Source organism: Rousettus aegyptiacus, unplaced genomic scaffold (genome assembly GCF_014176215.1).
Source record: "Rousettus aegyptiacus isolate mRouAeg1 unplaced genomic scaffold, mRouAeg1.p scaffold_m13_p_1, whole genome shotgun sequence".
In the NCBI taxonomy this organism is placed as follows: Eukaryota; Metazoa; Chordata; class Mammalia; order Chiroptera; family Pteropodidae; genus Rousettus; species Rousettus aegyptiacus.
The window spans coordinates 4018812-4042071 of NW_023416284.1; the positions used below are offsets into that span (position 1 = coordinate 4018812).

Consider the following 23260-nt stretch of genomic DNA (forward strand, 5'->3'; position numbering starts at 1 on the left):
GGCGGACGGGCTGGAGGGGCGCTCGGGTGCAGGCCCGAGTGGGCCGGGCTCTCTCTCCAGGGGAGGGATGGCACTGAGGATTGGAAGGCGGTGACGTGACCAGGCTTGCATTTCAAGACGTGCCCTTGGCTGCTGCGTGGAGCATGGATTGAAGGAGGGCCAGAGCAGGTGCGGGTAGACCAGTTAATCCTCCTGGCTAGAGACGATGTTGGCCTTGGCAGTTTCGGAAAGAAGGGGTCACTCAAGAGACATTTAGGAGGTGGCCTCAGGAGGCCTGTAGGTGGGTTGGATCTGGGGCATTCCGTGTCATTTGCTCGGGAGGGGACCTGTCACGGATCGGGTGGAGTTTGAAGGGCCTTCGGGAGTGCCACGTGAAGGGCCGTAGTAAGCGGATGGACGTGGGTCCAGAGCTCAGGGGAGCGTACGGGCAGGAAAGAGAAGTCTGTGACGGGTCTGCACGGGGGTGGCACCGGATGAAATGCGTCAAGGTGTGTGGGTGACACTGACAATGATGAGAACATAGCCGAGTCCCGAGGCCCAGGACTTCCGTCGTAATTATCATTGCGCCCCGAGAGGCCAGGAACACAGGAGGTGTTCAGTAGGCATTTCTCCAAGGGACAGATGGATGCATGGACGGACGAACCGCCAGTGGTGTCTTCGTGACCATTGTCCTCACTGCTAACTGACCCGAGCATCCCCGATGTCAGAACCAGGCCGGGGAGAGTGCCCAGAGCTGACCAGGAACCATGACCCCCTTTCTGGTGTCCCTGTCACCAGACAAGCTTTAGGCGAATGACCAAAGACAAGAACTCAGAAGCTCGACCCTAAGCTCTCTTATTAACATGCCTGGGGCTGCCTCCGGAACGTTTAAGGGGCCACCCGCTGAGGACAAAGAACTGTCCACTCAGCTCCCCGGAGCGGGACTAGGAAGGGAAAAAGCAAATCCCTCCCCTGAGCTGCTCGGGCCTTTCCACCCTCCAGACCTCAGAGAAGAGGGGGAGTTGCCAGCCAGATCCTTGGCAAGTCACTGCGTGGTGTGTGACAGTCCCGGGGCCCAGAGGAGGGCCCCCTCTGACTCTCCATGACCCCTCGTCATCCGACCCAGGCTTGCCTTAGCTGGCTGAATGAATGAATGAATGAATGTAAGCGTGGGCGGGTGTGTAGCCAAGGAGGGGCCATGAAGCCTGCCTGTCCACACCCACCCCCATGGAACCCCACTGCACTAAAACTCCCCAGTCTGACTGTGACAGCCATACCAGCCAGGCCCCATCCATGGCCCTGTCAGAGGCTCACAACGCCATCTCCCCTGGCACTTGTGACCTTTGGTTGTCATTGTTAGGTAGGGACCTTGCCCCCCAAACGGGTCATAAACCGTGATGGAAGGAACAGCCTTGGTAGGAGGTACCCCGTCGGTCGCTGCCGCCCGCTGAGCCCCGCTGCCTGCGGGGCACGGAGCTGGACCCAGGGCTTAACGTGCTGACCGGGCGTGCCCCCGCCCCTGGGAGCTCACGGCCTGCGACACGGGGCCCACCAGACGACACAACTGGTGTGTGATGAGTGCTTTATAGGGGCGGGTTCCACGTGTTAGGGGAGCACACGGGAGGGACGGGCGAAGTCCCTGTGTGCCTCCGTCAGGAAGAGAAGGTGCTAGACAGGGGCTGATCCTACGCTGGTCCTGCTCAGTCATCGAAGCGCTTTCCAAGTGCGGAAAGAAGGTGCGGGTGGGCGGGGTGGTGGGGGGGGCGACCACAAAGAGAGGGAGTATCAGGTTGGAGAATTCACCGGAGGGACTCACAGAATCACGCTCGCCGTCAGACGCACAGTTACCGTTTGTTACGTCCGAAGGACACAGAGTAGAACCGGCCACGGGAGGATGCGCACAGGGCAGAGACCAGGAGGGCACCACACACCCGGCTGCCTGTCTTCTCCCCAGCATCCGTGTGTGGCGCTACTTAGGGAGCATGGCCGGCCGGGGAAGCGCACCCGAGCCTCGCTGTCCAGAGTCTTATGCGGGGCTTTACCACCTAGGCAGGGTGATCGCCCACCCAGCTGGTCTGGCTCCAGCCTCTCCAGAGCTGGCTGAGGCCGTGTGAGCAAACACCCCCACCCTACATCACGCCATTGGTCCTTCCGGCTGTAGCCAGGCCTCGCCCTGCAACAACCCCACGTGGCCAGCCCCTGCCTTAAATCATCGTTAGACTGTGCAGTGACTCAAGGCCCCCAGGAAAAAAATAAAAAAAGACACTTCAGTCAGTCATGACGTTCAGAGAGCTTACTGATGACCCCCTCAGAAAGTGAGGACAGAGGCCAGACGTCTCTATGGGCAACATTATTCCTTACTGCATGGACGGCCCCTCCTCCCTCTGTCCCCCCCGCCCCACCCCCCCAATCCTCAGTGCCTTTTGCTGTCCTGGTTGAGAGAGGAAACGCTGTCTGATATGTTTTTCTGTTTGGTGGTGTTGCTGCTGTTGATTTTAAAGTGTGGCCCCTACACAGATCTTGTGTAATCCTCAGCAATTCTTTGGGGCCGGAAAACACACTTGATTAGGAAAAATGGTTTGGGCGAATGCTTTGTCTTCTGCAGAGAATACCGTGCAAAGATGACCATTTTCCCGGGCAGAGAGGTGAAATTAACTCGATTACAGATCAGTCCACCTAAATGTGAGATTAAATGAGAAATTCCGGGCGCCTTTGACAGCCAAGGTTATTGTTTTAACGTATTGTTTCAATTACCTCTTTAAATTACTCACCTGTGCCACAGCCCATGATGCTCTATAAATGAACCTGCGGCGTCTCCATCCTGCAGACGGCACCCCTGGCTCCTTCCTCACTGAAGTGTTCTCCTGATGGCTCCATTTGCCGTCCCAGGGTTATGGGGAGCTCTGTCTGGCCTCCTCCTCCCTCTGCCCTCTCTCTCTCCCTCTCCCTCTCCAGTGCTGGAGGCTAGGAGCCCGGAGAAAGCCCCAGGACGAGTACCCTCCCTTCCCTCGACACCCGCCCACGGGACGGGAGCTGGTCTTGCAAATGGTAACCAGTGTGAGTCTTAAGACATAAAATAAGATGCATCGATGCTCTAATTTTATAAGCTTGATGAAGTTTATCGGGACATCAGAAGGCCTGGCCTGGGTCCCCCGGGAACGGCTAAAGCAAGCGGCGGAAGCTCCAGCGTGCATCTCTGAGCAGGGCCTGTACAGAGGTGCTGTGGGGCCGGCCCAGAAAGGCCGCAGGCGCGGCCTGCTCCTCCTCCCCTTTCCCCATAGGGTCCGATGCATTCAAAGGCCCCAGGGCTCTGGAACTTGGAAATGGCCGATGCATTTATCACGAGTCCGCCCGGCCCTTGAAAAGCAGCGGGAAAGAACCGGCTCCGAGCAGAGAGCAGAGGAGCGGCGGGAGGGAAGCCGGAACCGCCAGCCTCCCTGACGGCGCTTCCAGCTCTCCTTCCTCCGCCGGAGTCCCGGCTTTCCACTCTGAGCGAGAAAGGCAGTGGGCGCTCGTTCGATATGTGGTGAAAGGCCTTGGCATCATGTTCGGGTGCTCGAAAGCGAGTCGAAGCGGGAGGATTATTGGGTAGGGCGGTGTCTCTCGTGACAGCGTCCCAGGGGACTTCTCTCTGAAGCGGACGGTGTTGTTTCTCGGGTAGCGGAGGCACTGACTCGATGTCCTCGGTCCCAAAGTCGGTGGTGACCTGCACGCCTGCATGGGGTCGTGGCTGTAACCGTGAGTGGCCGCAGCAGAAATGTGACCTAGAGCGTCAGAGAGAGACCAGCCGGGGGCGGGCGCGCACGTGTGCGTAGCACACCTGTGCCCTTGCCGGCCGCGGGTTTGTTTACTCGACGGCCGTTAGCACCTCAGGCGCCCGTGACTCTCCCCGCACTCAACACGTCGGCTTCGCTTCCCCGGTCACACGAGACGGTGGCAGCTTCAGCCGCACTTCGACTGCCTCCAACGTGTCTTCTGTTTCGGTGGCTCGGGACGTAATCGGACCCGACGGCATAGCTCTTCCCTGGCGACCGCCGTCATGATTATCCCTCGGTCCTAGCTAGTCGCTTCCCTAAAAGAGACGCTTTTCCGTCCTCGCTGTCACCGGCGTCACGAGCTACAGGGTTTGCCTGGCAGCGGCTGTCAGCACGGTGGTTTCAAAGTGGTTTTTAGGGTAAATATGGGGTCTTCTGACTACCCTGTCCCCCATATGGCAATAGAGACATTCGTTTCTCTTTCATCAGAATCCCACATTTAAAAAAATAGCTATCGACTTGGCGAGGAAGCACACCGTGGCAGCTTCGGCAAGTGCGTTCTGAGCAGACCTCGTGCACACGCATGCCTGTCCTTGGTCACGGCTCCGCTGGGCAGAGGGGGCACACACAGCCGCTCTGAAGTCGCCTGGGTCTTCCCTCCTGTGGACAGGCCAGCGGCAGCCCAGCGGGCGCCAGTGATGTTCTCAGTACGGGAGCTTCCTGAGCTCCGCTCCAGAAGGATCCAGGGGCGTCGGGCCCTGACTTGGCTAGACAGGCCGTGAACTGGGATCCCTACAAGCTCACGAGTCCTGCGCACGAGGGTCTCCGAGCCCTCGGTCAGGCAGAGAGACGCAGGAGAGTGGGGGACCCGTGCCTAGCAGGCACCTGTCTTAGTCAGGCCGCCGCGACAAAACGCCAGAGGCCAGGCGGCTACACGACAGATTTATTCCTCACAGCCCGGAGGCTGGAGGCCTGAGTTGGGGCGTCGGCAGGGCCGGCCTCTCCTGAGGCCTCTCTCCTGGGCTCGTGGTCACCTTCTCGCTGTGTCCTCGCGGGATTTGTCCTGCGTGGTGTCTCCGTGTGCCCACATTCCCTCCTCTTATCAGGACACCATTCAGATCAGAACAGGGCCCGCCCGATCAGCCTCATACTAAGTCCCCAAGGTAGTCCCATTCCGAGGTGCCAGGGGTGAGGGCTTCAGCAGGTGAATTTTGGAGGGACACAATTCAGCCCCTCTTAGAGCCACTCTCCAAAGGTGGAAAGTCCTGCATAAAGGAGATTTCGTCACTCTTATAAGGGCTTTTCCAAGGCCTCAGACTTGCGCTCTGAGACCCCATGGCGGGGCCGGTAACCCAGACACCCAAATCAGGACCTTCCACTGGAGTCTCGGTAGCTTTCTTGCCCAAGGGGTAGGTTGGTTACCTAGCCCTGTTGTTTAGCTAACATGAGGTGCCGATACCTTTCAGGCCTCAGGCTATGAGCTTCACAAATATGTCACTGAGTCCTTACGATGGCCCTGTGATGCAGCCGCTATCATCATTCCCATTTCACAGGTGAGCACCCTCAGAGGACAGAGCCTTTCCAAGGCGTCAGCGCTGGGAACCAGCAGCGCCAAGCCCTCTGACTCCCGAGCGAAGCACTCACTATGTGGCTGCTCTGTTTTTTTAGGGGTTTCCAGCTTCTGATTCAAATAAAGCCGAGGCCCAGCTTAGAGGGTCCGCACACCAGACGTGACCCTGTCTCTCCCAGTGTGTCCGATATGTGCCACCCAGACCCCCAGGACCGAAGGGTGGTCGTCGAGTTGACAGGCGTGGCTTCGGGAAGGGTGTTTGGGGCAAGAAAGGACAGCAGCCCTGACGGCTCGGCTGGTGGGGTGAGCCCTTTGGTCCAGGAGGGGCCCCGGCCCTCTGGCCGCGATGTCTCATTCCACCCGCCTGTGCTCTGCTGCTCCGGGCCCCCAGGTGAGGCCGAACGGAGAAGCAGCCGAGAGCTTCCGGAGTGCAGGAGATCAGCAGCCTCCGCTGCTCACTAGTGCACATTCCAAGGCAAGTCGCGTCTCCCGCCGTGCCTCAGTTTCCCCCTCTGTAAAACTGCAGAAGTAGTGGCATCTATAGCCCAGGCGGGGTGTGAAGATGAAAGGAATGAATGCCGGTGCTCGGTCAGTGTGATGACGATGACGATGGTGGTGGTGGCGGCTCCCACGCCAGGAGGAAGGACAAGGTCCCTGCCCTGCCCAGGTGGCATCTGCTTATGAGCCGTTGTCACCCTTCGGGACTTGCGGAGGCTGCGCTCCATTTCAGCCTCTCCATGTTTCCATCCCCACTTCACTGACGAGGAACCTGAGTCTCGGAGAGTCGGGTGACTTGTCCTGTGTCACGCAGCTGGGGATTCAGACTCAGAGGGGTCAGACACGATCGGGCGCTTTATCACCACACGTCGCGGTTTCCGGGGTGCATTTTGGATTACCTGCCTTAGGACACTCTGCTGCCCCTCAGAGCAGGTGTGTCTCTGCATGTCCCCGACCCTGACAGGGACCAGCCACGTATTTTATCGTCTGGCATACGTGGGGGGCAGGGAGGGAGTGGATGGGCCTGTGTGAGCCACGAGGGAGAATGAGTCGGAAGTGTTTTCGCCCAACTTCTCTGTATCCTTCTGCGTTATGTCCCTTTGAGAGATCCCCAAGTTCTCAGTTAGCGGCTAATACATCTCTTCCTCCACCTGGGTTAGAGCTGACAGCCTTCCCAGACTGATACCCATCATGGGAGCAAACACCTGTTCTTCCCACCGCCCCCTACGCCACCGGCCCCTACGTAATGAACCACCCCAGAGCTCGGTGGCTCAGAACGATGAGCACGCACTGGTTCCCCTGAGTTTGCGGGCTGGCCGGGCTGTGCCGGGGCCCACGCCTGCAGATGCGTTCGCGGGACTGGGCGTGTCCGGTCCAGAGTCCCTGCAGCTGAAGCGCAGGGCTGCTCGCTGTGTCCAGTCACACTGGACAGAACCAGGAGCACATCGACATGGACTCAGTCTTCACTTTGCAAAAGAGGAAACTGAGGCACAGGAAGAGAAAGGAGCTTGCCGCACAGGGAGTGGCGGAGTTGGGACCAGAGCCCAAGCTGCTGACCCCAGGCCTGGAGTTTTCCCCCTGCCCTCTGCTCCTCCCTCTTATGGAAGGCCGGGGGTGGGGGCAGGCAAGGACATTTGCAGCTCAGCTGGAGGCACTTGAGGCAGTTTGCAGAGGCAAAGCTCACTGTCACTCCTGAATTAAGCAATCACTGTGGTAGGGAACACCAGCACATCACAGAACCCCAAGTTCAGGACGCTGCTCACCCCAGCACCCTTAGCTGCCAAGGAGGCGATCAAGTAGGAATTTGATGGACGACCCCTTTTATACAACCCTTCAGAAGCACAGTTAGGGACAGGCCCTCTAATGATGTCCTTCTGCCCTGGGGATCACCATCACGTGACCCAGTGCCTCCCCTGTATCCGTCCTGTCTCCTCCATCCATGTTGGAACATCTATCAGTTCTGCATTCCATTTTATTACCAAATAAACACGGACATGTTTTCAGTTCTCTGGGGCATATAGCTAGCTGTGAACCCTTGGGGTCTCATGGTGACTCTGTGATTAACCTTTTGAGGAGCTGCCGGATTGTTTCCCAAAGCCGCACCATTCTCCATTCCCATCAGCAGGGAGTGAGTGTTTAATCTCTCTACATCCTCACCAACACTTGTTATTATCTGTCTTTTTGCTCTTAGCCATCGTAGTGGGGGTGAAGTGGTATCTCACTGTGGTTTGATTTTCCTCAGACTAATGATGTTGAGCTTATTGGCCATTTGGATATCTTCTTTGGAGAAGTATCTATTCAGATCCTTTGTCCATTTTTTAAAAAAATTGGATTGCCTTTTATTTTTGAGCCATAAAAATTCTTTTTAAGTTCTAGATACACATCCCTTATCAGAGATATGATTTGCAAATATGTTCTCCCACTCAGTGAGCTGTCTTTTTCACTTTTTTGGTGGTGTTCTTTGAAGCACAAAAGTTCTAAATCTTAATGAAGTCCATTGTATCTATTTTTTCCTTGGTTGCTTGTGTTTTTGATGTCATGTTTAAGAAACAATTGCCAAATCCAAGGAGAGGACAATTTACCTGTCTGTTTTCTAAGAGTCTTGTACTTTTGGCTCTTGCATTTAGGTCTTTGATTTGTTTTGAGTTAATTTTTTTTTATCTGGTGTGAGGTAGGGTCCAACTTCATTCATTTGCTTGGGGATAGCCAGTGTGCCAGCAATATTTCTTGAAAAGACTCTTCTTTCTCCATTGAATTGTCTTGTCACCCTACCCCTGTACTTTTCAAAAACTTTTTTTTAAAAAGCTCTTTGTGCCTTAAATCCCCGGAATATGCAGCGTGCACTTATTTTTAAATTGCCATTTCATTCGAGAAGACTAGTTGATTTTCGTATTGGGAGTTGACATGTGCAGAAACGTATTTGGTTTCTCGTGAGAGGAGAGGTGAGGTTATGGTGCAGTAACAGGCGACCCGAGTTCAGTGGTTCATTTCTCACTCGAGTTGCAAGTCCAGTTGCTGGGGAGGGCTCTACTCATCACAGTCGCTCAGGGACCTGGCCTGGTAGAGCCTACGATTGTACATAAATGCGCTTTCACAGTTGCCAGGGCTGGGGCAAGAACGCAGGTCGCTGGTTCTTAGGAACTTCTAGACTACAGGCTTAAACAAATGGTATCTAAACGACCCAAGAGTGTTTAGGTGCTTGGAGAACCATCACGAACAGGGCAGAATGGGCACAGGCTTGGAACCTGAAACCCAGATCTGCTGCTTACCATCTGTGTGCCTTGGGGCAAGTTACCTAACTCCTTGAAACCTTCGTTCGTCCCTCTATGTAGTATCCAGCTCCCAGGAGAAACAGCACAGCGGATGCGAGTGTCTAGATCACAGGCATCCAATGAACCGCAGTTCTCTTCCTCCTCATTTGCGACAGGGTGCACCACCCCCTTGGTTCATCATGAGATCCTCGGCAGAGCTCGGGGCTGAGATGAGGACTCGCTATATCTGCCTTAAGGAGCAAAACTTGCATTTGGTCTGGTCGCTGCCAACAGACTCATCACTGAGCAAAAGTTTTCTTTGTCTCTACTTGAAAAAATGGTCCAAGTATAGTCAAAGCCCCATAAAATCCAGGGTAATGATTTCTTTGAAGCAAATGCATGACTTACCCTGTCATTTCCTAACCTGAAAGAAAGGAACAGGAACACCCACGAGGAATGACAACCTGTGGGTACTTGGTTCTAGCATGCTGTCAGAGCTCTGAGCTGGCTTCAGAAGTATCCAGCTCACTCCACCCAGCTCTGTCTGACTTTCCATGCATGGGCCCAAGGAGGGCATTCGCTCTTGGGGCCTCCATCCTAAGACAGGTACACTGGGAAATCAGAGTGTCAGATCTCCCAGAGGGAATGTGCCCACCCGGGGGACAGTAAGGGGACTTTCCCTCTGTAAAAATGTCACCCCAGGCCGCCTGAAAATAGTGCTCCAGGCTGCAGAGCCTGGCTCTCACCGGGGCACAGCCAGTGGACTGGAGTGTCCACCTTCCTCACGTGCCAGGTGGACACGGGGTGGCCGGAGGGAGGGGAAGGGTCGCGGGTTCCCCGCAAGTTCCTTCTCAGATAGCCGGGATGCCCAGGTCTGACCCTAAAGCTGAACATCTGCCTTTTTAAACAAACCCAAGGGGTGGGGGGGGGGGACTTTCCCACCTGAAAGACAGAAAAGCCTGGTGGCTTCTCTTTCACTGGGGTCTGGATCCCAGTCACTCCGAGTCCCCAGGCGTTGCCCTTCATGCTCCCACCGCCCCAGCTGGTCTGTGACACTCGCAATCCATTCGAAATAATTCAACAACCAGCAGCCGAGTACTCACGGTGTGCCCAGCATTGTGCCAGGCGCCAGGCTGAGTTAAGACCTCATTTCCGTTCTCAGCATTAGAGCTGTACCGGTCTTAGCTAATAACAGCTAACTGTTTTTTAAAATGCCTTTTATCAACATATATGCACAATACACGTACAGAAAACTGTACACATCACAAGTATGTAAAACTCAGGTCACGAATTAAACTGAGTTTTCACAAACTAAAACCAGCGCCCAGGTCAACATTACACCGTGACCAGAACCCCAGAAGCCCTCCCTTCCCAGTCACTACCCACCATCCAAAGATAACCTGATGCCTAATGGCGACAAGAGCTAACTCGTGCTGCGTGAACCTCATGTGCCAGGCGCTGGCGTAGACGCCTTTCGTCGACGCCCTGGCTCACCTAACTCGCCCACAGACGTGCAGGCACAGGGACCGGGGCACACGGCTAGCAAGTGGGAGAATGGAACTTTGAATCCAGGTGGCTTGCGTCCAGAGCCGTTGTCCTTAACTACACCCCTCGCATTGCTGCTCCGGACACAGGAAGAACCTCGTCGTCTGCTGTAATACGAATGCTTTTCTAAGAATGCTCCGGGGGCAGTTCTGCCTAGTTTCTTGAAAAGTCATGGGGTGGGGTGGGGGAAGGGGTGCGTCGGTACCAGGCCTCCACTAAATGGAAAAGACTGTGCCTACCAGATAAATGGCAGGGGGCGCATAGGCAGAGTTGGGAGTGCAGGGGTCCTGCCTGGTGAGAGTAGGGTAGAGGCGGATGGGGGCGGGAACCCGACGGACTTGTCTGAGCAGGCCGTGTGACTCCGTTCTGTGTTCTGACTTGGCCCGGGTTGGTAAGGAACTCGCTGAGTGAGGTTGGACTTGGTGGTCGGCTCCTGCAGTGAGAACCTGTATGACCCGCTTGCTTTCCGGGCTCAGAGGCGTGGCACAGGACTGGACTCGGCCTCAGCAGGGATGTCCTTGGTTTGGCCTCTAACCATTCATTTTTGTGTGCACAGGCTTAAGGGCTGTGCGAAATTCTGTGGTTGTTTTCATGTGTGTTCAGCGAGGGTCAGGAAAAGAGGCTCCACCCTCTTACTTTGAGACTTTTCAATCCAGGTGGCAGAAAGGAGATAGAATCGATTTTAAAGACAATTGGCGACAGGGAGGGAAAAAAACCGTCTCATCGCAAATCTGCGTGGGTCAAGCACTATGTGCACGGCCAGGGTAGGGGGTGAGGGGCAAGTGACGGCAGGGCCACAAATGTCATGAGGAAAACAGAAAAAGGGGGGATGGTGTCCACTTGGGATGCCTGAGGAAGGCTCATCGGAGACGGTGAGCCTTGATGGAGAGGTGTGACTTGAGTTTGGGGCGCGAGGCAGGAGGCGAGAGGATGTCATGCAGAGTATGCGAGTGGGCACACTGCAGCCAGAACTTTCGGACCGCAGGCTTAGGCCCTAGGAGTGGGCGGAGGCCCTGCGACAACAGCTAAGGAGCTCGGAGCGGGAGCTTTGGAAGCTCCTAACTCCCCGCGGAGCCGCTATTCGCCGTCACTGCCCAGCAACACTCGGCCGCGCCCTGTCCGACGCCGGGGGGCCGCTTCGCGCTCGGGCCCGGGCCCCGCCCAGCGCCCTCGGGTCCTCGGGACGCCGCAGGGCTCCTCCGCCGCGGGCCGGCTCCCCGCGCCCCGCGCCCCTCCTTCCCGCGCAGCCTTCCTCGCTCCCCCGCTCGCGGCTCAGCGCAGCGCAGCGCCGGCTCCTCCCGCGGCTGCATTGCAGACGCCGCCACCGCCGCAGGGTGCGCAGGGCCGCGCCGGGAGCCCAAGTCTGGGTACGCGGGGGCCCCACAGCGCGGGTCTGGCACGCGGACCCGACGGCGCCGCGGGGCCCGGAGTCAGCAGGCGGGGCGCGGGGGGGCTCCGCGGGCCGGGAACACGCAGCCCGTGCTCCCCCGCCGCGGGGCGCGGGTCCCCGAGGAGGCCGGCTCCGGCCCTGGGCCCGGGGAAGCGGGCGCGGCCGTCGAGCTCGGAACCGTCCCTGCCCTCGAGCGGACCGCCGCCCTGGCGGGCTTCCCGGGGCCTGGACGGGGAGCGGGGCGGCCGCGGCGCGGGGGTCCTGGCCAGCCCCAGCTTCGCGCGCGGGCGCTCGGGGCCGCGCCCTGCCCGCACCCTCCGGGCCGGGCCCGCCGCCGTCCAGCGCGGCGCCGCGAGGCTCGGGCGCAGTTCCGGCGCAGTCCCCGCGCCGAGCCGCTCCGCGCCCCACACCTGCCTCTGCCCGGCTCCGGGTGACGTGGCGCCCTGCGATTGGCCCGCGCGGCCCAGGGGGCGGGGCCGGAGCCGGTGAGCTCACCGCCGCGCCCCGCCATTGGCCGGCGCGGCGCACTCGGGCTGTGGCGGGGAGACAGCGGTACCCGGAGCCCGAGTCGCTCCAGCTGCGGTGTGTGGAGCTGAGCGGTCGGGGCCGGGCCAGGCGGGCCGCGCGGGAGGAGGAGGAAGACCGAGGCGGCGCGGTGCCAGCGCGACCGAGCGGTGGCCGTGCTCCCCAAGTCCGAGTGAGTGTGCGTGCGGCCGAGGGGCGAGTCCGCCGGGCGCGTACGGGGCGAGGGCGGCGGCCGGCGGGGCGGGGGCGGGGGCGGCGGCCGGCGGGGGCGCGCGGGGCGGCGGGGCGCGCGGGGGCGGGGCCGGGGGCGGGCGCGCGCCGCGGCGGGGCGTGGGGAGCACGCGTGCTCGCGGCGGGGGCGCGCGTGTTTACGCGGGGGGCGGCGGGCGTGAGGAGTGGGTGCGAGGGCGCGCGCGCGCGCGGGAAGGGGTCCGGAGGAGGAGGGGCGCGCGTGTTTACGCGCCGGGGCGTGTGTTTTGACGCGGGTGCGCGTGGGCCGCGCGTGAGGGAGGGGCGTTGGGATGAGTGTGCGGGGCGCGTGCGGATGGCGCGCGTGTTTGAGGCGCGGCGTGCGGACACGCGTGCTCACGGAGCAGCGGGAGAGAGCGCGCGTGCTGGCGGCGGGGCCAGGGCGCAGGGGGCCGGCGTGTGTTGGCGGAGCGCGCGGGTCTGGGGGAGAAGTGCGGGGACTGGGCGCGGGGGCACGCGGCTTCAGCGAGGGAGCGAGGCTGAGTGCGCGCGTGTCTCTGCGAGGGCGGGAGGGGCGTGAGGACACGCGTGTGTGCGCGGGGCGGTGGGAGTGGCGGGGCGGGTGACGGTGGGGGCGCGCGTGCACGGAGTGGCCGCGTCGGGGCGGGTGCGGGCGACCGCGGGGCCGCCAGCTGGTTTTTGTCTGCGAGGCGCGGGTCCGCGGCGGGCTCTACGATCGAGCGGTCCCCCCTCCCCCGCGGCGGGGCGTGGAGAGCGGAGCGGGGACGGGTGCCGCCCGGACGGTCAGAGGGGCCGGGAAAGGTGCAGGTGGAGGGACAGCGGCAGGTGTCCCCTCGGCGGGGCGCTCATGGTGGGCCGCGAGGAGAGAAGGGCCGGGACAGGTGCCCCGTCCGCGGGAAGAGAGGCAGAGACAGACCCGCGCTCGGGCCGGGGCTCTTCTGCGGGACGCGGCGGTTGGAGGCTGCCTTTCCTAGCAGGCCAATGGAGTGAATGAACGTTTTATTAATCCGTGCGTAGAACTCGGCGGGGAGAGTTGGTTGAGTTCAGAGACTGAAGATTTGGAAGAACTTCCTGAGAGCTTTGGTCGCCTGCAGTCACGGGGCAGGAGAGGCGCGTTGACCCATTGCTTCCACCGGCCAAGCTCGGATGGGCTGGAACAGATGTTCAGTGTGGCCTCCTTGCATTTCCAGGATCTCGTGATTTGGTTTCCTAGGTATTGCCCAGCGTTAGAGGCATGTTTGAGGCTTTTCAATCTTCATATATGTCTACAGGCATCAAAACAAATTTTTCTACAAATTGGCAGGAAAGCAAATTTCTGAGACTGTAATACTCTTGCAAATTATCTTTTTAAGCAATTGCTGCACAAGGGAATGATGGCAATTTTAAAGCCCATTTTATAGTTTGTCCACTGCCACTTGGCTGATTTCTATTGGTTAACTTGAAGTGTCTGATTAGCAAAGCAGATTCAGTAAACGTGTGACGGGCTCTCAGATAACCACAGAAGTGCCTCCTGGATTTGGTCGAGTGCATTCTATTTGTTTCACCAAAGAGGCCAAAACCTGAAACTTTAAATTTGCGCTCCTAACAAATTTTGTCGTTCGTGGTGAAATGTCTGGCCATGTAAAAAGAGTTCTTTTCTCTTGGCTGCTTAAAAAATCTGTGTGCTTCTTGTTGCCTGAGAATCTGCTAAAGAGAAATACTTAAAGCAGTAGCACTGCGTGGTGTGTGTTTATAGGAAAATATTTATTATAGGACCGGAATTAGATGATAGCAAATAAGCTTATGTTTCTCTTTTTCTTTGTATTTAATTTAGGGTTTAATGTTTAATGTTCTAGAAAATAGCATTTATTTACAGGATATGCATTTCCCAAATAAATTTAGCTTAGTAATGAAAACTAGCAGAGGACTGCTGCGAATTCCTAAGGGGCCTCCATTCGGTCATCCCGATTCATTACATGCTAAGCAATCTAAGCGGAAACACGGTGTTTAATGCAGCAGTTAGTAAAAACGTTGCATTATTTAAGGTTTTTTGTTTTGTTTTTCATCAAATCCTTGGCATCTGCGATAAGCACACGGATATTGTCCTCTCTTCAGGACTCCGCCGGGCCCTCCCGTGGATGGCGGCAGCTGTCACTGCCACCACACATTCGTGCCGGGCTGTTCTAGAGAAAGCACCCAACAGGTGGGACTGAGGGGGTTTTTGTTGTTGTTGTCACTTCACATGAGAAAGATGGTGAAGTAAAGAATTAGTTGACAGGGAGAGCTTCCTGAGCGGAAGCGGGGCCGCGCGTCACGTTCTCGGCACGAGACCCCTGTCTTCTGGCAGTGTGGCAAAGGTGCGTCTGGGGGTGTAGGGTTTCCTCTGGAACCGTCAGGATTTTTCCGATGTTTCGATCGTTGCTCTCACGAACTTCCCAAGTCGCAGAACTGTGCTTGGAGACTGTCTTCTTCTTCTTCTTTTTTTTTAAGTTTTAAGGAAAAATTATTAATACGTTTATTTAAAAGACAACTGTAGGTATCGCCAGAAAGGTCAGTAAAGACCACTTTGCTAACCTTGACACAGGTCTTTGGCCAGCACGGTGGTTCCCGGAAGCCCTTTATTGTTTCTCAGCGGTGCCACCGCCCTGCCCCTTTCCCGGCCGCCCGTTATGCGCCTGCCACGTCCTGGCACGTTTAAAGGGCTCTGCTTGCTCTGGCCGAAAGCGGCTCAGTGTTTGTATCTTTCTTCGAAGTAGTGTCCGGTCACAGTACCTAGGACGACTGTTTAGGAGTTTGTTTCGCTTTTATATTCCACACGCGATGTAGTCGATTCTCGTACGCCTCACCTTTCTTTCAAAAAGTGAGTCGAGGGTGTTTGCAGAGATGCGTATTATACAATGAAGCAAGATAAAAAGAGAGGAAATGAAGAAGGATCAGGCAAAAGGAAAGAGAGGGCACAGAAAAGCGAAGTGGGGGTGACGAACTTCGTAAACAGCATTCATGCTGTAAAAGCGTACACTCTCCCCAGGGGCTGGCCAAGGACGCACTCTGGGCTTTCTGGCAAGTGTAGAAGACGCGATGCGGGGTTGATTTTGTCTTTATTTCACCTTAGGCGTAATGAATTTTCTCTTCCACGTCACCTCTGACAGCTCAGTTCGTTTTAAGTGATGCTGGGAGAAGGTGAGCTGCGTTGAATTTCATTAAAGACCGCGTGTTAATCTGAGTCACATTTAACATTTAGGAAGTGCTTGGGAGCTTGCTGCGTGACACGAATGGGTGTCGTCAGCTCATGTCCTGAGGATTTGGGAGCCCATGACCATGAAGGCCATCAGCGATGGGCTTGTCCCCTTCACGAGTGGATTGCCCTGAAGTCAGGCGACCAGGGGTTCTTGGCTGTTCTCTGGTGTGCCCGGAGTTGGGCCAGCGCACAGCAGGCAGACGAGGCGATGCGTTCTCCGTTGGGAAATCACCCTCCCCTCCCAAAGCAGCATGGCGCACGTGTGGCTCATGACAGCCCCGGGTGGTACTTTGTAAACACAAGTGGCTTTTTTTTTTTTTTAATGTCGTGGGCGGGGGTAGACAATGCCAGTATAATCTTGCTTAATGCTTCATTTCAGTAAAGTTCTTCCCATGTACTAACTAAAATTTAATCTTGAACATACTGATCACGATACCTGTAATTTGCTTAATTTTGTATTATCTCGTACCTTTAGACTTACGACGTCTGGAGAGGTCAGTCAAAACATTTTAAGCACCTTCTATGTGTCAGTTGTTAAGCAAATGATCATCAAAAATTAAATATTTGAGGAAGGTAAAATATCGAAGGAATATTTATAGGCGTTAAGCTGCCAGCGCTAAACTAATATTACATTTTCGTAATGTGGAAAGTGATGGCAACTAATGGAAATCGGTTTCTCCAATATATTTAATTAACATTTGTTGGCTACCGAAGTTAACCAGTTAGTCTCTGTTCTTTCGTTTTTACTTTTCTTCCTCACTCACCACCTTCCGAAGCCGACCCCACTCCCTTAGCCAGCCTTTCCCTGTACCCCAACAACCGCTCACCATGAACCCTCTATCACAGCCCGGCTAGTGTGCTTCCGATGCCGCAGGCTCCATTCTGAATTCTGCCTCCTTAATCTCTGAGCCCAGCTCAAGTCTCACCTCATCAATGAAGCCTTTCCCCTCACCGCCCAGGTTAGATTTGCGGCTCTTTGAGGGGCGGGGTGGCACCCAAGCCACACCTTCCCCTACTGCCCACCCCGATGAAGTCCGGGCGTTGGAGTGCGTAAATGCTGTTCATTACCAAAAGGTCATATGCACGGTGACTCCTTGGCTAGAGCGAGAATGTAACGGGCAGCTTCAAGCCGAAAACACCTGCCTCTGACCCTACTTCGTGCATTCAGTTCGGCCTCGTCAGTCGCTAGCTGAGGCACAGACTCCTCGGGTCAGTTCAAGGTCCCTGACGGACCTTGGGTTTTCACTGAAGTGGTCTTGAAGTGGCCCTAAGAGTCTTGGCCTGTACCAGTGTAAACTAGGTCTGATGCCTGAGTCGTTTTTCCACATATGTTAAGATCGGCCAGAAGCTCGCTGTCTAGGAATGGAATGAGTAACAGCTGTTCGCTTTTATATGCTATAGTAGGATGATGCCAGGTGTTTGTTTCAGGCCTCCCACTAACTAACTGAGAACTCTCAGGTAAATCACCTTATGTCTCTGAATCTCAGTGCCTTACCTGTTTTCTGAGCCTGTTGGTAGTGGTTCAAGAAATCGGTTTAGTGACCAACAGCATCTTTTTTTAAACCAGAGTGCATTGTACACAGTAAGGGTAAATGTCGATTTGGGAAGTTTTGTCCCAGATATTTTTTGTGTACGTGTGAGTGTGCGTACTGGGCTCTGTGTCTCTCTGTGGGCCACAAAGATAGTTAAGAGCCGCTGGACCAGATCAGTCCTGAGTCCTCTTTAAACCTCAGTGTTCTGTCGTGGTTCTTTCTTGTGGGAGGTGTCTGTTGCGACAGTCGATTTGGGGGTGACCTAAGGCCTGAATGAGTTAGGATGCTCATTGTGTACGTCCGTGTATGACTCAACCTCAGACGGTCTCCAGCTAGACTAGAGCCCGCCATACATTTTCCTGTTTTTCTGACTTCTTTGTCAGAAAATGTTTTAAATAAGCATGACAGCTTATTTCCGCCATAATTTAGCCTGTGTTATATAGAGAAATTCTAACGATGCTTGTGCATTACTACTGAGGTATATTTAATAATAATGAGTATTTTGTTTGTTTCTGAGTAGAGGCAGAACTTTCTCAGTATCTAGCAGAAGGATCCAGATTTCAGTTCCTAGATTTACCTCAGACCTCTCTTAGCTGGAGGTAACAGAACTCAAACCCAAACTGGCTTATGTCAAAAAAAAAAAAAAAAAGGAGTGCATTAACTCTTACGAAGTCCAGTTTTGGGGTTATCTTCAGGCGCAGCTGGTTCCCTCGGGAGCCTGTCTCCCCCTCTCCTGGCGTTCCTCCCCTCTCTGTCGGTTTTATTCTCAGGCAGGGGTCCCAGAGGGGCAGCAAGATGGCCCGCTCAGAGCTGCAGGCCTGGAATTTGCCAGCCGAGCAAACGTCTCTGGGAAAATCGTGTTCCTTTCCCAGGAGTTCCAGGAAATGTCCGTTGTCATGAGCCCAGCCTGGCTCATGCGCCAGGTCACTTTAATCAGAGGAGGTGGCGCGCTCACCAGCACGGCCTGGCCTGCAGCCAGGAACGGAGGTCGGCGCCACCCGCATGGAGCACAGGGCCCGGCAGCTCCCAAGGGAGAAACAAGGCCCCGCGGCAGGGGGAGGGGACGCTCGGCCGGCATACCCCGAAGGAACCAGAACTCTCTCATCTTCGCCCTTGACTAACAATTCCTAGGACCATTTAAAAAATAATAATAATAATAAGATTCAAGTCCATAATATGACACACTGTGGTTCACATTAATCAACAAAGAATTTACTTAAATATCCATTTGTCTTTTCTAGTGAAAGAAACCATCCATTCTACTCCAGCCAGAATCAATGCCCCTGGCATTTTTGTGCGTGTATGAAAAATGTTTTATCTAATGTAAAAAGTAGAAAGTGCCCAGCCTCAAACCGATGATGTTCTAAAAGCTTATAAGTCGATTGAACATTTCCCAGATAAATGCCGCAGCAAATGGCAGGTAGGTTCCCAGGCTAGCCTGAGAACAAGGGACTTTGTGAACATGTAGTATAGATACTCTGTATTTGCAGGAGAAAAATAATTAAAATAATGCGTATATGTGTATATTGCCTATGTACTATAAAACATATCGAACCACATGGCATATAAATATATACTGTACACTTAAGTTACAAAACAAAGGAAATAGTGAAGTTCATATTTGCATAGTAAACGATGTTGCTCGAATAAAGATAAATGTACATACTATATTACTTCAGTAAATAGAAACTTTTTGTTGAAGATTCTCAATTCATAGGGCAGAACTCAGAGTGGTTCTCTGAAATTCCAAAGTCTGGCTCCCTAACTTTTTAGAATACTAAACCCAGAGAGAGTAGGCGATTTAAGTTTCTTGACAACACAGCCCTGTTGTTCTTAGTATCAAATATAATTACAACTTTATGCTGAAGTGGAACAAAGACAAGAGAGAGAGGGGATCCTCCTGCCTATCCCGGGAGTTAGAGCAGCAGTTAGAGCAGTGAGAAAGGAAGGAGAATATTGCTCAAGGCGGTGGTTAACCAGGTCAGAGGTCAGAAGTCGCCTAAAGTGGCCTGGACCGAACCTCAGCAGGAAGAGGGGAGAGCCCGAGAGGGGAGGAAGGTGTTGGCGGGAAGAGATGTTGGGTCAGGTGCCCACAGTGGTCCCCAGGTGGCATTCACCGTCATCCACGTCACCTGGTGGGGGCCCATGGTGGGCCAGGGTGGTACCCGACGGAGCCTGCCGTGAAGCAGGAGGTGAAGGGGGGCCATTTCCTGGGTCAGGCGCACTCTTCAGGTCCAGTCCTTGTTCCTAAACCCTCCCGTGGGAGCATCGGTCACCGGAAGCGCGTGCGAGAAGCTCCCCCCACGCGCCAAGGCTCAGAGACTGAGGAAGCCGCGTCCACGCCGTCCACGCCGCAGCGGGTCAGAGTGCACCTGAGCGCGTGAGCCTCGGCAGCGCAGGTCGCGGCCGGAACCAGCGCCGGCGTGTCAGCCGCGTTTCACCCTGTGCTTCCGAAACAGCTTTGACACAACGTTTTTGTCTTTCTGGTCTGCCGAGCAGCGGCTCACGGACAAGGTCCTAGAGCGTGTAGTGTGGGAAACGCCTCAGCGGGCCGTCTCCGCCAGATGGTTTCAGAGCCTGAGACCCATGGGCCACCACGGGTTTCCGAGTCCCCTGACATCGGGTGCCAACTTGCACGTGCGTGCTGTTTTCTGGGGGAGGATTCGCAGCCTTCATCATGGTCAGGGAGCAGGGAGCCCAGGGGCGTAGAGGGCGAGAGTCACTGTCACGGGTTCCTCTCTGCCTGGGGAAGTCCAAGTCCAGGTGCCCTTCCGTTGTTCTCACCTGTATTTCATGGCAGCACAGAGATGTTCCTCAGTGGGTGTCAGTCACTTGGGTTGCTCGGAGACATGGAAGGGGCCGACTGGTCATTTGATTGTTGTTTATTGTCAAATAGACTTAAAAATTGGCAGCTATTGTCCATGAAGAATTGAGGGAAAAGACCTGTGCAGGGCATTTTCTTATTGCTAAACTCTAGATATATTTATTCCCAAAGAAGAAGCAAACATGTTATTTAGTTGAAGTAAAGGGACTTTTCAAAAATTAAAGGCCACTGACTTGCAGAAGAGAAATGCAGAGTTACTTAATGATAAACAACTAAAACCCCACTAAACATAGAAAGCTTTTCCTGTGAGATATTTAAAATATTCAACTCATCTACTTTCAGATTTTTTTTAAAAATCAGGATCATAAAATATTGTTCAATAAAGAGTAAGCAGTAAATAACAGCGTGTGTTCCTCTGAGTCTGCTCATTTACTCTCGACTCACACCAAGTCATCAGAGCTGTGAAGTTGAGTCATATTGGACCTTTGTCGAATTCTTTTAACGAAACAGTGCCTTGCTGTTCTTTAATACTAAGTGGTAACAAACAGTCGTTTGAAACCCAGTGTTGCTTTTATCAGAAGGATGCCGAAGTCTGTCGTGTCACAGTGTTTTTCTTATTAGGACCTGCGGGTAAATTTCTTTCATGTTAGTACCAAGAGGAGCCGTGCTATCCGCAGCGACTGGCAGTGGTCTGGAAACGGGCGGCTCTCTTTGTGCTTTGTTCGCTTAGTTCAGGCAAACTTGGGACTCACAGGTAACCATTTTGGAGAATTTAGCGTGTGTTTTCTGTGTGCCAGCTCTACCTGAGCTTTTACTTTTCACGAATCCTGCCCTTACCTAATCTGTTATTAATCAGCCACCTCAAAGAGGCATCCGTGGACCCGGGGTTATTCGCAGTCAAGTGAGGGCAGGGAGGGAGGTGATGCTGAGGGGAACGGTTTGGGCGGGGAAGAGAAATCAGGAAAGGAGCCGGCCGGGAGGGACGAGGGTTTGTGGCGGATGCGCCCTGGGGTGAGCGCCCACCGCCATGCATGGACCGCAGGCGACCACGCCCTGACTGGCGTCATTAAGCCCAGTTTGAGGACTCGCATGAACATAGCCAGACAGCACAACCCCACGACCGTATGAAGTCAAGTGGCAGCCCCATTTGGTGACAGACACTGAAGTTTTTAGCTTTGCCGCCTAAGCCAAGGGGTGTTTGAACACTGGCCTCGTAATGCCGCTCGCTATCCAAGCCTCACGGCTCTAGGAATCGTGGGGGTGCAGTGTGCAGGTGGCCGGCCGCCTCCGAGACTCAGTGCAGAAGGGAGTGGCCTGCAGGCACGGGAGGGCAGCCCTCGACGCGGTCTCATGTCACACGTGGGGCCAGGGCCCGGAGGGCCTCACAGGCTTCGTGACACTCCTGAGGAGCAGCGCCATGGTGAAACACTTTCTCAGACTCTGGTGGTTCCTGCCGAGAAACGTTTTATTCCTGAACAAAAGTGTTTAAAGTGGTAAACGTGGATCTGCACAAATGTTTATCCTCTATTACTTGTCAGAAAGGCTTATGATGAATTGTAAAATAGTATTCTTAAGCCATTTTATCTATTAAAACCTACTGTATTTATGAGATGTCCAGTATTTTAAAGTAACACAGCTATTTTAAAATATATGCATTTCGGCCCATTCATTTAGAAAGGACTTCACCTGTATTCCAGATCTTTACAAAATCTGAACACCATTGTGAAAAGATACTGCAGTTAATAAGCTTTTGGGTTTTGGAACTGAAGTCCCTTCGTGGAATCCAGTGTTTAAAAAATTAACATATTTTCGAAACATCTTGGACTTTAACTCTGTCACGAGCCAGCGAGACGTTTGGGAACGTCTCTGCAGATGGCGTCCCCACAATTAGCTCTGAGAGCAAAGAGCCACCAACGCAGGTCCCTAACTAACGCATGGAGAAGGGGCCGGAAGCAGCTGGAGAGGGACCCTTCCAACCAGAATCCCAAACACGTGGCGTTCGGACAGATGTCGAAAACCACCAGGAACATTGATGATGATTCAGGAGGATTAGCCGAAAGCAGCCGGTCTTTTTTCTTTTTCTTTTTTACATCTTTTCCCAGGAACCATCTAACACACCTCACCAGCCGAGTTTTCTTTTTTGTTCAGCTTCCCCGCCACCTCTGCCCTGACCTTGTCACAGAATGCCTTCTGAGGTGAACACTAGCAAAGGAGAGCGTTAGGCGCCACTCTCAACTGGACGCTTGGTCGGTGGGTTTTCCGATGCCTGGTTCCTGATGCCTTTGCTGGGATGGGGTCCGAGGTGGCCGTGGGGGAGGGGAAGGAGCTGCTCTTAGTAACTTGGCTGGAGACGAGCACATCACAGAGGCGACCAGTGGAAACACACGTTTTGTTCAGCATAACGGCCTTTGCCTTGCCCTCCTTGAAGTTTGTATTTTATGCTACAAACAAGAAGTTAAGTCGTCAGTAAGTATCACCCGAGGGCCTGCTGTGTGTCAGACGTTCTGCTGGGCCTGGGGCGGAGCCGGGAGCAGCGGGAAGCTGGCGGCTGGCCCCCCAGGGCCATGGGGCGTCTCTTCCCCTTCCTGTCGGACCGAGGTGCTGGAAGTCAAGGCTCACGTCTCGTTTGGTCGTCCGATCCGTGGCGGCCTCCACCGCTCGAGTCGCCTCGGTCACCGTCAGTCACGCCACAGAGCCGTGGCACGTGCCGAGCTGCGGTGTCCCCGCAGAGGGCGATCAGCACACACTCGCAGAGCAGGTCTGCCTGGCCCTGGTTCTCCCTGGCTCCTCCCGAAGGACTTTCAGCTTTTCTGTCGCGGGCGCCGCGGCCCGCCCTGCGGGGGGTCGGTTACCGGATTCCTGCCTCCTGGCGGCTCCACGCGCCGTCCTTGCCGTCTGCCCTCCTCGGGGGGGGGGGGGGGGGACTCGCCTCTCCCCTTGGTCTTCATGCCTTTCCGTGTCACCCCACGGCCACGTCCTGACGTCCAGGGCGGGTCGCCGCTCGGCCCCGCGCCTCGCTCCAGCCCGTCCGAGGACCGCTCCCGTCTTGCTGGGAGCTGCTTTCCCCGGCCTTCGTCACCGTCACCGTCCCCACGTTAGGGCGTCTCGGTTCGCGCTTGCAGTGTTTCTCATTGCCACCGAGTACCGACACGTGGAGGCAGCGGCCCCCCAATTTGGTGCCTTTCGACAAGTGAGTGGACTTGAGACACCTGTGCTTCCTCGGGGACTGTACGGGGGGGGGGGGAAGGGGAGGGCTCCGGGTCACGGTCCTTGTCGCTTTCACACTAGTGCGGGGCGTCTCACCGCCAGTCACTCCACTCGGGCGTGCTGCGTCGCCGGCCACGAGGGCGGCTCCGGCGTACTTTGGGGTGCCCCGCTGTGCTCACTGCCGTGTTCCGAGGTCACTGAGCTCCCTGACCAAAGCTCAGTGTCCTTGCAGAATAGCTTTGAACTTTTCGGCCCCGT

The 23260-nt window shown here is 55.2% G+C and overlaps 1 protein-coding gene across 14 annotated transcripts in view; it reads left to right on the top strand.

Moving 5' to 3' along the window:
* CAMTA1 (calmodulin binding transcription activator 1) overlaps positions 1-23260 on the top strand; it is a 731085-nt gene that overhangs the window by 669518 nt on the left and 38307 nt on the right. Inside the window, exon 1 of one of the 14 annotated variants that reach the window (XM_036228266.1) lies at positions 12023-12184. The exons of the other annotated variants lie outside the window; for them this stretch is intronic. The gene's annotated coding sequence lies outside the window, so the exon portion shown is untranslated. Of the gene's footprint in view, positions 1-12022; positions 12185-23260 lie in introns of those variants that run through there. 14 annotated transcript variants of the gene reach the window in all.